General features: G+C 34.1%; 1 protein-coding gene across 1 annotated transcript in view; it reads left to right on the top strand.

The window, feature by feature from the left end:
* Nucleotides 1-161: 161 nt before the first annotated feature.
* LOC106615214 (uncharacterized) overlaps nt 162-13,410 on the top strand; it is an 80,755-nt gene continuing 67,506 nt past the window's right edge. Inside the window, exon 1 of the mRNA XM_070105776.1 lies at nt 162-317. The gene's annotated coding sequence lies outside the window, so the exon portion shown is untranslated. The remainder of the gene's footprint in view (nt 318-13,410) is intronic.

The following is a 13,410-nucleotide window of genomic DNA, read 5'->3' on the forward strand; positions in this document are numbered from 1 at the left end:
GAGCTTAACACTTGCATTCTTTATTTCATTGAAAGCTGATGTTGTTTTAAAATTAATGATGTGAGTCACCCTGCATCTTCATAATTCAGTTATGAATTGATGGTTGCATTTTCAATAGCTCTTCACCGATTTGTTTTGATTTCGTTTTTCAAATATTTTTGTAAATATTTGTTGTTAACAAACACACAAGATAAAGCGCGCACACAAATATTAAGTTCAAAATGTTAATAGAAAATCAAAATTAAAAATTTAGATTATCAGTTTGATAAAAATGAAGATGAAAATGACAAAGTTAAACAAACTTCGCTGTATGGCTGGTATGTGAGTGGTTGCACATTATATAATATAATAAAATATATAAGTTTCAATAAATATGCTATTTTACGTAGCAATAAAATATTTACTTACATCCCAACTAAAAAGAGCTCGTGGTTCAAAAAGTTTCAATTCAGTTAATTTCTGACATCGATATACAGTGCCTCAAAAAAGTATACAAGTATGCTTATTGCTTATATAATTTATGTGATTTTTGATGTAAGTATGTATATTTTTACACATAAAAGTGAGCTCAATAGTAAATTCAGAGTATATTAGGATTTGTAATCCCCATGAAAATTAAAATTGGCTTGGATTTCGATGCTTTTTCGAAACGAATCTTATAGCAAAGAAAATGTGCGAAGATTTATATACGTTATTTATAGGTATACGATCTGACGAGTTATTGAACGTACGATAATACAGAACTAGGAAACAGGAAGTTTTCTGCCGTTACGACGGAACAACAATTGAGATTACAACCTTATATCCGTCCCTTGACCGTATTTTTGATGGTTTCGAAAATCAGAAGGAACTATGATTCAGAATTAATACTACTCACCACATGATATTCGGATGCCATTATGTTTTGTAATGATATGGAAAGTAGGAAACACATTTTTGTCTGAAAAATAGGTAGACCACGATGACAGAGTAGAAGTTTCAAGTCCATAAGGGACGGTGAGCATGCGATTTTCAAGGACAACATTCTATGATAAATTAATTTAATTTTCTCTCTCTTTTCTTGAAAGCCCGATTAACTTACAGAGAGTATACCTTTAATATATAGAAGGCAAACACTCTACTGAATTTTATTTCACCTGGCAACTTTTTAAATGTCGTTTGTATCGTACAGTGGTATGCGCGCGTAAACTTTTTTGTTTCCTCGTTTTCTATTTTAAAATTTCCTATTTGCACGTTTCTTATTTTTACTTTTAACTTTTACGAGCACGCTTTGCCATTCTTCGGCACTGAAAACTTGAATAAAACGCGCCAAAAACACTAACTAGATATGTAAGTATGTATGTACATATATACAAGCATTTATGTAATAGAACTCGCACAATACACTTATATTTCTATTATTTGAATACACATCAGATCTCTTGTCGTGCCCCTCGCCCGCTATTGTTCACCTTCATTCACCCCAAAATGCTCGACTGCGAGAAAGTGGTAAACATTTTGATGTCCAACGTGAAAGTTACCACTACTTAATAGCGTACACACATAAAACGATACATAACATTTACACGCTTTCAATATATAAATATGTATGTTTATAACTATGTGCTGCCAAAAAGGCCCACTGGTTCTCCCATAGTGAGAGCAGGCAGGCAGGTGTAGGAATAGTGAAAATGCTCGAGCGATTGGAGCAGCAGCATCTCATTGGGTGCAACAACAAACCAAGGCAAAACGTCATCATCGGGTGGTGTTGGCTCCTGCCGACGTAAAACTACCGAGCAGAGAACAAATTACCGAGCTCTCGTGAGATTAGAGCGGACTAAGCGAGCGCCGAAGTCTTGTTATGCGAGGAGGTGCGACGAGCGGGCGGCATGGATGCTGTTGGCGAGATTTTCATTTTGGCTGTCGCTCGTCTTTGGTGTTCGTCTTGGCCAAAATAGTAGTGCTCCGTAAAATAGTTGGTTCGCATGCAAAAAACGGCAAAATACCAACGGAATTTTCGCACAACGCGTTTATTTTTTATTTTACTTTTTTTCTACACAACATTCTAGAAAAGTAAAAGGAAAAGGATAAAAAAATGTATGCAAAAGTTTGAATTATTATGTTTAAATGTTTAAACGGCGATTAAAAAGGTGTTTAGCGCTAAATGAAAAATATTTACAACAAATTAAAGAACAACAACGGACAATGGAATATCGCGACGAAAAATTGTATCGGTCGCAGAGTTCTGAAAATTGTATTTTATCTAATCGACGCAAATGAGAAGATTTAGCAACAGCGGCAGAAAAGCAAAGATTTATTAATAAAAATATATAAATATAAATGAAAATGAAAAATGAATTTGTAGAAATGTGAAAATATCATTATAATATCACCGTAAAATAGCGAAAAAAATGCAAGCACTCATAAAAATAAAAACGTTTTCGTGTATTTTTTCGGTTCAGCGCAACTCAAGCATCATTATACCTACATAAGCACGGGCTAGAGGGGCAAAAAGCATGAATTTTTCATTAAGAAATTGGAAATCAAGTGCTTTCCACCTTCAAGTACCGTTGCGTTTAAGTGAAAAGTGTAAAAATCTTCTTAAAGCTTTGCCATTGATGTGGAAAAATGGTTGTTGTTGCTGCTAGTTGTGTGAAGTGAAAATTTTAGTATCTATCATAATTATATGCTATGTAATATATACATATGGACATATATCGTATGCATATACGTATGTATTTATGTAAAAAACGAGATGTAATTTTGTAAATCCACGATTACATATATATGTATGTATTTATGTATAATTATACACACGTATGAAAACAACAACATTGTTTTAGGAAAGAAATTTGGATATATGTATGTATGTATGTCTGATGATATGCGCACGCTTTTTCCTTAGCGCAAATTTGCATAAAACAAATGAACACACTTATTTGTTTTGTGAAAAAGTATCCTATTATGCTGTTTAAATGACGGTTGACGGATCTGCGAAGTTTCCGTCTCCTCTTTTATTTGATTGACGTTTGATTGCACTGTCACATGTACAAGTACAAACATACACACGTCTGTATATCACCAAAATACGTAGATATATATGTGTGTGTGTGTAGGTATACGTATGTATCACCCCGAATGGCGGTGGTGGGGGCTTAGCCACAGAGTTATACAAAGTCAAATGATAAGTTTAGCATTCGTTTCTAAGTATAAACCTATATTTGGATGTATGTGTGTACATAAGTAACGGTGTACGAATGTAGATATGTTTTTGCGAAATGTATACTAAGTTGCACAAAAGTTCTTATACATAAAAAATTAAAGGGCAGCTTTAATACCCCAACATATCTCACTTCTAAATATGTAAATTTTATCCCATTACAAAGCCAGGCGTACATCGTTTGAAAATGTACCTATATATACGCACATATATTTTTTTTGCGCTATTTACATTTCATTTAAAGTATAAATGATGAAAATCGCATTAAGCTTTAAATTATATTCCATCGTATAACTCATTAAAGTTGGCTCACATTCCGGAATATGTCTATCGAAAGGTGATAGAGCACACAGTTGCGTCCTCCTCACCGTCGCTTGCGTATTTCAACATCAATTGCAGGCAACTTGCGAATATCCTTTGTCGTTTCTCGCTTGGCGATTATCAACGTTTCTCGTCTAGTTATTTGTTTGTGTGATATGTTTACGTTTGGGTATGTGTGGCTGTATGGACGGTTAATAAAACACAATACTTTGAAAAGTAGGTGTGTATAACGGTGAAGCTCGTTGATTTATCATATAAAAACATCTTTGTACTATCCATTGCCAATTCAATATAATAAAATTTCCTCTCCTCTTCTGCTTAGTTTCTCTCTTTCTCTTTATACGCAGGGAGTTTACAACATCCAAAATCCTGAAATACTCCCCCGCCCCACCAGCACACAACACCACAGACACACACATCCACATTGGCTTAGTTTGCTTCTGACATTGTTGTTACCACATCTACGGCTTCAGCTCTCACTTTCTCTCCAACTCATGTCTAGTGGAATGTTGTTTTTCCATTTCAGTTTATTGCTGTTATGTCTTTCGCAGTTACGAAATTGTTATCCTTTATTTTCACTCCTTGTGGCATTTTGGACCATTCGTGTTGTTTTTATTCTTTTTATTTTATTATCCTTTTCTTGTATTTGTACGTTATCCCTTAATTGTATTGTATGTACATATATACACAGTTACCGTTATAGGTGTTTGTATACCATATTTATAGTTTTTCTCAGCCTTGCGCTAATTGTGATGTTGCCACATTGTTGGAAATTAGGTTGTATGCATTTAAATGAAGAAAATTGTATTATTTTTTCCAAAAATCGTCTTAACGTTTATTCAATCATTTAATAAAAAAAAAAAAGTATGTAATTATATTTAATTAAAAAAAAGTTGAGTGGTTAAACTTGTATGATTTTAAAATTGTACCTTTAAGTACATATATGTACCATATGTCACATAGACATTTGTATTAATTTATTTCAAAGGTTTAACGATATTGATTTTTATACTCTTGCAACATGTTGCTATAGAGTATAATAGTTTTGTTCACAGATGGGCTTAATCGGACCACTGCCACGCCTACAAAACGTCATTAATCAAAAGCAAATAACTAAGCTCTACAATAAGAATAAAGATTTGGTATACAGAATCACATTAAGGAGAGGCATCTGCAGTTTAAAATTTGTTTTAAAAGTGGGCGTGATCCCGCCCCTTAATAGATTTAATGTGCATATCTCCTAAACCGCTAAAGCTATAATAACGAAATTCACTGCGAACAAATGATTTTAGCCCCTCTATCGACAGAGTAAAATCTGGTGACAACTCCGCCCACTACCCATATAACGGTACTGTCAAAAACTCAACTAAAAGAGCGATAAATCAAGCACTAAATATGCCAGAGACCATAAATTTTATCATTGTGATTTTAAAAGATGACTTTATAGGAACCGCGTTAAAAATTAGACAGTGGGCGTGGCACTTCCCACTTTTATGTGAAAACCCATATCTTTTTATCTGCTTAACCGATTCCAAACAAATTCGGTACGTGACATTCTTCTCATGTTTCTATGTTATAGTGCGTAAATGGGCGAAACCGGACTATAACACGCCTACTTCGCATACAACACCATTTTAAATTCTATCAGATTCTTTCATTTTCCAGTATGTAAATCAAGCAGCAATGAATGTATCGGGATACAACTTTGCATGAATAGTGCCTTTGAGTTGGGCGATCTTATTACCAAAAATTGTCTACATCAGAATATAACTATTCCACCCCCATGTATTGAATATACAAGTATGGACCCCTAGTTCCTACAGCGAACATTTTATCGAAAATATCGTTCAATCTGTGAGATATGTTATAGAAATTTGAAGAAAATCCTTTTCTGATAATAATATGCATGTATGTCAAAAATGGATTGATAGAGTGATTTTCGAACTACTGGGTGACTTTATATCGCATATTTAAGCAAATAAGTAAGATATCTTAGAAAAATTTACTGTAACAATATAATATTGAATATACTATAGTTTAATGCCGAAAATATGTGAAATTGTTCTAATGATTCTGATTTTCTTTGTTCTACTTGTAACAAACCGTATGCAACTGAAGGTATTTCCCTGGCTTTGATCCTGGCAAGTTGCAAGAGTATGTAATGTTCGGTTACACCCGCACTTAGCACTTTCTTACTTGTTTATATTTTTAATTTCAACTTTCATTGTGCTAATTTTCCAAAAACATGTCTTTATATTCGGTATACAATACCGTCGGAAAAAGTGCACACCGTCGTTCGAAAGATATTAATTTTTTGAATACTGTGCATCAATTTTTAGACTGCACTTGCGTTCCAGCGTCATATAAAGTGATTAACGGTTGATTTTACCACATAATGATATATATATATGTATGTATATGATATATGATGATATGGCAACATTTTCATAGAGAAAAGAAAACGTTATGAGGCTGAGCTTACATCATTTAATACATTTTTTTTTTTGATTTTTGTTATAAAGAAAAGATAAAATTCTAAAAGGAAGCTTAGGTCTCTCTATAGGTTGGTCTACGTATTTGAGCCTATCAAAAATCAAATGTAATATTTTCTATTTATTAATGGTATATTAAGTTGGCTCTCATTCACGAATAAAAAGTCGTGCTTTTAATAGCTCTCAGATGGCTTATATGTACTTATATTTATGTAAATAACAGTCCTTACGTCGCCTTGAAGGCTCATACATATTTTTAAACTTTTTATGTTTTTGTATATACCTATCAACATATATTTGATTTTATCCTCCTTTTACATGTTTTAAACTGCTCTTTATGTCTCCTTAGAGATCATCCTACTGTAGATACTAAATACTTATTTTGTTTACAATAGTTTAGATATGTATGCCCCTGAAATTTCGAGTTTAATACCGTCTTTACGTACAGTAATGTGTAAAACTTAGGAATATGACGGTTAGAAATAAGTGCAAAAGTATGGAATTGAAATTATAAGAATTAATTTTGGCTTTTTGAACTGCTTTTCGAAAGACTATGTAGCAAAATAAATATTAATTGCGACCCAAATGGAACTAAATATAAATTAAGTAACCTCTTTGTAGGGTATAAAACACTAATAACTAACTAAAATATTAGTTTAAAAGAGACATTCATAATTCAAAATATCTCTCTAACTGATTTGTACTTCTCTAAAAATAATGCCGCACATCTACAACTGTCTTAAGCATCTTCTTTCTCACTACTACAAATATGCCGTTATATTTTTAGTGAAATCAATTTTAAATATCGCAATAAGTAGATATTTTTGCTTACATGCAAATTTGCACATTATTGTTATCGAAACACATATTATTATAGCTAAATAAAACTTCGCCAGGAGGAAAAACTATTGCCTACACGTGCCTATGAACATATGATACATACATTACTTATATATCTTCAAGTATAGTATACCTATGTATGTTTATATATGTACATATATTTACTTGCTTTTACATATGATATTTACTTTTCACTATAAATATTTGAGCTAATTGGAGCATGCGAAAATGTTGACAGCTGCCAATTGGATAGGCTTCTCAAATTCGAGTATTCGAAATTTTAAATTTGACAGTTTTGTGATGCTCCTTCATTTGTGTTATTCAAATAATAATTTAATTTACTTAACAACCAAATTACATACATACAAGTGCAGATACATATACTACATATTTATAGTTATGTTCACAATTGACTGATGTGCTGTTTGCGCTAAAATTAATATGTGACATCATATTTGGAATATATGTATGTATGTATGTACATATATTATGTTATTAAATACATAGCCATGTTTTAGCTAATTTCGCTAGTTTATGGTGAAAATAAATGTATATTTTTTTAATTTTTAACAAATATTGAAAATATTCTAACAGCATTGTCAAGAAGCAACACTAACAAAAAGTTTTTAAGCAAATACTTCCTTGCTTTTCGCAATCAGAATTTTTGAGAGAAAATATTTTTTCGGGGCATTACATTATTAGAGAGTTATTTTTTAACAGCATTTTGTATGTCGGATCGTATCCTAATTTAATTTTTGATGTTCAAAAAATTTTAGTAACATTGACGATGTCAGCCAAGAAACCTTTAAGAAGTAATAACTTGAGCTAAAATCTTGATCAAGCATGGTATTGCTTCTTAAAGGTGGTCAATATGTTAGCTCAAGGTTCTTAAATGTTTCTTGGCTGGCATCGGCGATGTATCTCTTGATTTATAAAAGAAATCTGTTGAAATTTTTGAAGTTGGAACAAGATACATGGTAATTTATCCTGATTTTGAGCAGTCATTTTATATGGCAATTATATGCTATGGTGTTTCGATTTGAACAATTTTTAGAGATTGTAGCGTTGCTTTCGATAAGTATCTATGCAAAATCTCGTGCAGATATCTTGTCAAATATCTTGTTTTCTATACAAGGACTGAAGTTCGATCGATCAGTTTGTATGACAGCTATATGCTATAGTGGTCGGATATCGGCGGTTATAACAAATGAGCGGTTTCAGGGGAGAGAAAAGGACGTGTACAAAATTTCAGATCGATATTTCAAAAACTGAGGCACAGATACAACAGAAGGACATGGCTTAATCGACTCAGCTCGTCATGCTGATCATTTATATACATACATAAGTATATACCTTATAGGGTCTCTGTTGTTTTCTTCTGGATGCTACAAACTTCGTTGCAAACTTAACCCCTGTTTTGGGTATTAAGAACGAGTACAAATTAAAAGTAATTGGATGAGTCTTTAGAGACTAGATAAGGAGGATGATATCGCTGTTACATTATATATGTATTATTTGTATGTATTATATTTGATTATCGGCTGATAAAATTAGCTAATGCGTTTAATTAATTTTATTTCTATGTATATTTTGTATATCTGCGCTCCTTTACTTATATATATATATATATATATATATTCTTGTGAGTATACATGCATATAGTTTAAGTATTAACATATGTACCACATACCTTAAGAGCAATTTACAAATGCCAATTGTTGTGTTAAAGTTGGCAATTTATAAAGTGAAATCTCAGAATAAACAAAGCAATAACACCAACAAACTAACCGAGTAAACAACAGCAATTGAAAAGACAATCGCAACCATTGCTGTTGTCGTTGTTATATATGTAGTATTCAAGATTTAAGATTATAATTCGGTGTGTTGATTATGTTTGTGCAGACGCACACAATATCTATATTGCACACATACATACATACAAACATGCAAAGAACATGGCATATGTAAATTGGTAGTTATCCGCACATACAACGGTACATTTATTCCCACCGTTTGCATTGTTCGTACGCTGCGGAATATGTGTAAGTAAATCCTTAAAACCACAACATGTTTCAAGACCATTTTGCATATATTAAGTATCTACTTACGAGTATGTGTCGCATTTGCTTAAATATATGCACGTCCAAGCGCCAAACACATACATGCACAGACAAACGCAACCAAATGGATTTATCTGTTTGCCCTTTTGTGGGGGCATCCCACACACACACACACACACACACGCATGCTGTTTATATTTACATTTATGCATGAATATTTCAATATTTTCTTAGCACGTGTACAAATGTGTCTGTGTGTGTAAATATGCGTGTATCCTTTGGACGCTCCCCGATTTTTTTTTGTTTTTTTTGTTTTTGCAATGTGCTGGATGCCTGCTGCTTGCTGTGCTATCGTCTGTCATCTGTCCTTTGTCGCATCGTTCGCCCGCTCGTTCGTTTTTCACTCTTCGTCATTTAACACTTGACGTTTATCGTTTAATGAATGCCGTCGCTTGGCTAGTTTAGTGGGTGTGCTGCTTTTGGATTTTTGTTCCCCATTGTTGTATCTTAGTTGGTCGAGCCTCCTTCACCATTAGTTCTTTAGTCCAAATAAAGCTATTCATTCGTTTTATGTGACATTCTATCACAATCCACCGAAGCAGGCGCGATTTAGTGGGCGGGGCGGAATGAGCGAGGAAATAAGTGTGTCTAATTTATTAGACATCATTTAAGTGTTGTTGCTCTTTATATGCATACGGGTTCATTCTCAATAGATGCTCTTGTGCTGAAGCATTTGATATGTCTCAAGTTGTGAGCGAAAGGGAAATGAGAAGCATTCAACTTGTGGTTTACATTCACTTTAATATGATATATGCAAAGCTTAGCTTGCAATGACTTTTGTCGAAATATGGACTGATGGGAAAGCAGTTCCTAATTAAATTATGATATGGAATACAACATCGTGCAGTTCAGTACATTGTATTCACACTATTTTTGTGTAAATATGGATTGTTCGAAGTTTGTTATAAATAACAAATATTGTGGCTAATCAACCGGACAATGGTTTGCATGCAACAGAAAACGTTTGCACGCTTTTTCTAGCCACGTTGTTCAATATAAACAAGCTTTCAGTCGATTTCAAGTTACTTGATAAGGAAAAATGGTTTCTTATGAAAATCTTTATCTTTGATTTTCATTGGCCGATCTGAACAATTTGTTTGGAGATCGTACCGCTGCCTTGAGCAGTAATCTTTATCCGATTTACTATAAAACAACTTATTTTGAATCGGTCCATTTGTATGGCAGCTATATGCTGTATTAGTACGATATCGGCGGTTCCGATGAACAGATTTTTAAGGAGAAAAGAGTTTGTGCAAAATTTGAGATCCATATCCCAAAAAATAAGGAACTAATTACGTATATACAGACAGACGGACAAAGAGATAGACATGGCTAAAGCGACTCTGCTGGTCACACTGATCATTTATATATATACTTTATAGAGTTTTCGACTTTTCCTTTTGGGTGTTACGAATTTCATGGCAAGTTTATTTGGACCAACATAAACAGTTTAAAGTCAGGTGGATAGTCGGAAATCACTATATCGGTTATATTGAGGTAGGAGAAGGACTGTACTGATTGCATCAATGTTTGCCATTACTCAAGTATAGTTGAGAAGATGTTTTCAAGCAATTTTAAAAAGTTAACTTACACTGACACACAAATTCGGCTTAAAGTGTGCTAGAATAATTAAAATGATTTCAGCGGGTTTGAAAATTATTGTCTCATTCTCTCATATTTCATACAATAGGTGTACCAAGTTTTATCAAAATATTTCAATTTTGACTAAAGTTATCGCTTGCACGAACAGACGGATGGACAGAAAGTTACCGGAACTCATCTTCATACGGATCATTTATATTAATATAATTCTATATATCTATCTATATCTTAGTTTTAGTGTTACAAACAACTGTTACTTGTGTCGGTCAGACAGATGAACCTTAAAGAGTATCAACGAAAACCTTGAGTTAGTTGTAATTTTAGTGATAATCATTGAAAATATATCACCTTAAATATCACATTTTCTTATGAAAATACAGAAATACTTGTAGCACAGTTATACATACATATGTTATGTTCCTCGTATTGAACTCCGTTAAGAGTACTTGACAGTTGTTCACAAACACAACATCTTAAACTCGAGTCAGTGATGCAACGTTGTGTTGGGTCTAGGAACTTCTCGAATGGTGCATGTATTTTAATGTGCGTTAGCTAAATAACTAACGGTATTACTTCTAATGGCATTCCCAAACTTATTTCATCGACAGACGCCTCTTAGGGCTCAACCATGACATTGAAAAAGTTAAGTTTTTTGTATTTTTTAAGGTCGATCAAAATATTGGGCGTGTTCTTTTGAGCAAGCAATATGTAATCAGGTTATATACGGTAGTTTATAGGGTATTTTTTGCTTATTATTCGATTCGTCCATTTGTAAACGTGTAGTTTGGAATCCCTGTTCAGCTTCAGTGAGATTACATATTCAAAAGAGATCTTCGACTGAAATATTGTCAAACTTAATTACTATTTTACTAGCTTAACAGTTCATAATAATTTATATACACATACAGAAATGTATATAAAACTGAATGTTGTGTATTTTCATCTTTGTATGTCCTGCGTACTTTTGTACTTCATTATATGTTTATAACGATACTCGTGTACGAGTGTAACGAGAGCACAAGCGAGTTGCCGAAAGCACTTTTAGATATGAGAGTCAAACGAGGAGTGTTGTTTACGAATGCGATTTGGAGAAATATGACATTCGTTCGTGTTTAGAGAGCCATCATCACTAACAACGCCACCATCGTTATTCGCCAAAACATGTCAAAAGGAACGACTTGTCCCATTGTGGAGGCTGGGCACGGCAATAAGAGTTATCCGTGATTGCAGCAAGTGTACGAGGTTGGATATATACTCATATAGGCGCGTACTTAAAGTAAGATGAATGGCTTTGTCAGACTTCGTGGCAAGCACTCAACGGTGGTGGAATGGGTGGAATGGTGGCAGGGCGTTGATTTTGTGAATTATGCTATCGACGGCAATCGGCGGTCGGCTGGAGGTCGGCGGGAGAGTGTTAAGATGAGTGCATTTCTGATTTAATGAATGTGACAAGCGCAGCTGCGACTGCGTCTGCGTCTGAATTGAAATCTGCATCTGACAATTGGGATGCCAACTGTCGTGTGTGTGTGCGCGGTTGTTGTTTGTGTGCAGACAACAACAACAAAGTATTGTTGTATAAGGACAAGTTATTTGTTTGTGTTTTTATTTGCATTTATGCCTGCCTAACGGTTCGTCCCTGGACCAAGAGAAGGCCTTCTTACCTGTTCTGCTGCGCTGCGTTGCTTGGCGTCGCGGCACTCAGCAGCCGCAGCTTTGTCAACTAACTGTGCATATTTATTCATAGCTTCTGATTATTTTGATGGTTTGCTCGTCCCATTACGACGAACCAATGTTGTTGTTAATAACTTTTGCAGTTTGTTGTTGTTGTTCTCGTACTTATTCTTATGATTGCAATAAAATTGGTCGCCCTATATTTGCTATTGTTGTTGGGTACATCGTTTTTTTTATTGCTGTCGCAACTTCTGTCGTTTGATGTTAATGTTGGTCGATGACGAGGGCGTTGTTGTTGTGCTGAGGGTGGATGCTGCGCTTCTGTTGTTGGTTATAGCTGCGGCGACCTTCACCTATTTTTATACTCGATGTACTATTTTAGCGCTAAACTGCTGGATTTACTTGCACGCATACATAGCTAAATGTACTCAACTATGTACATGTGTATGTATATATACATATATGCCGGTGAGTATGTATCTGTGTAAATATGATAGGGGTTGGGGGTTGTCTGATTGGAGTGCAGTTCTGGTGATAAAACGAGCCACAAAGTGTTTGAATAATGTTTTATAATATCTATTTAAGGCACAAATTATTCGATGGGTGTATAAGATATGGCGGGTGTGCTAGATTTTTATGGTGAACTCATATTTTATGACTATATTTCAATCATCTAATTGTTATTGGCATCATTAAACATAGTGTATAGCCTTGGACTGAACTGACTCCCGAGTTTTCATAAAATTACAGTTTTATAATTGTACCAGTAGTTATGATCATATGCTTCACCGTTCACACGACAGTCGGGTCTAAGGAACCGGAACGGACTCGGATTTTTATCCAACAAGGGCTGTCAACTCGGCATTCTTCCAACTCGGCATTCTACAACAACAATAACATCATATGCTCATTGGTATTATTCTCAGTTCGAATGAGTGTGAGCAAAGTACATATTTATACTTATGGTAATGCCCTAACGTAAGTAAATACACTTGCATTCTTGCCTTTTCCCGACGGCAAATTGTGCTTTCTATACTCTTGCTACATGTTGCTGCAGAGTATAATAGTTTTGTTCACGTAACGGTTGTTTGTATCACCTATAAATAATGGAGTTAGATATAGGGTTATATATATAAATGATCAGGATGATGAGACAAGTTGAAAT

The sequence above is a fragment of the Bactrocera oleae genome, chromosome 2, assembly GCF_042242935.1.
Source record: "Bactrocera oleae isolate idBacOlea1 chromosome 2, idBacOlea1, whole genome shotgun sequence".
Classification (NCBI taxonomy): domain Eukaryota; kingdom Metazoa; phylum Arthropoda; class Insecta; order Diptera; family Tephritidae; genus Bactrocera; species Bactrocera oleae.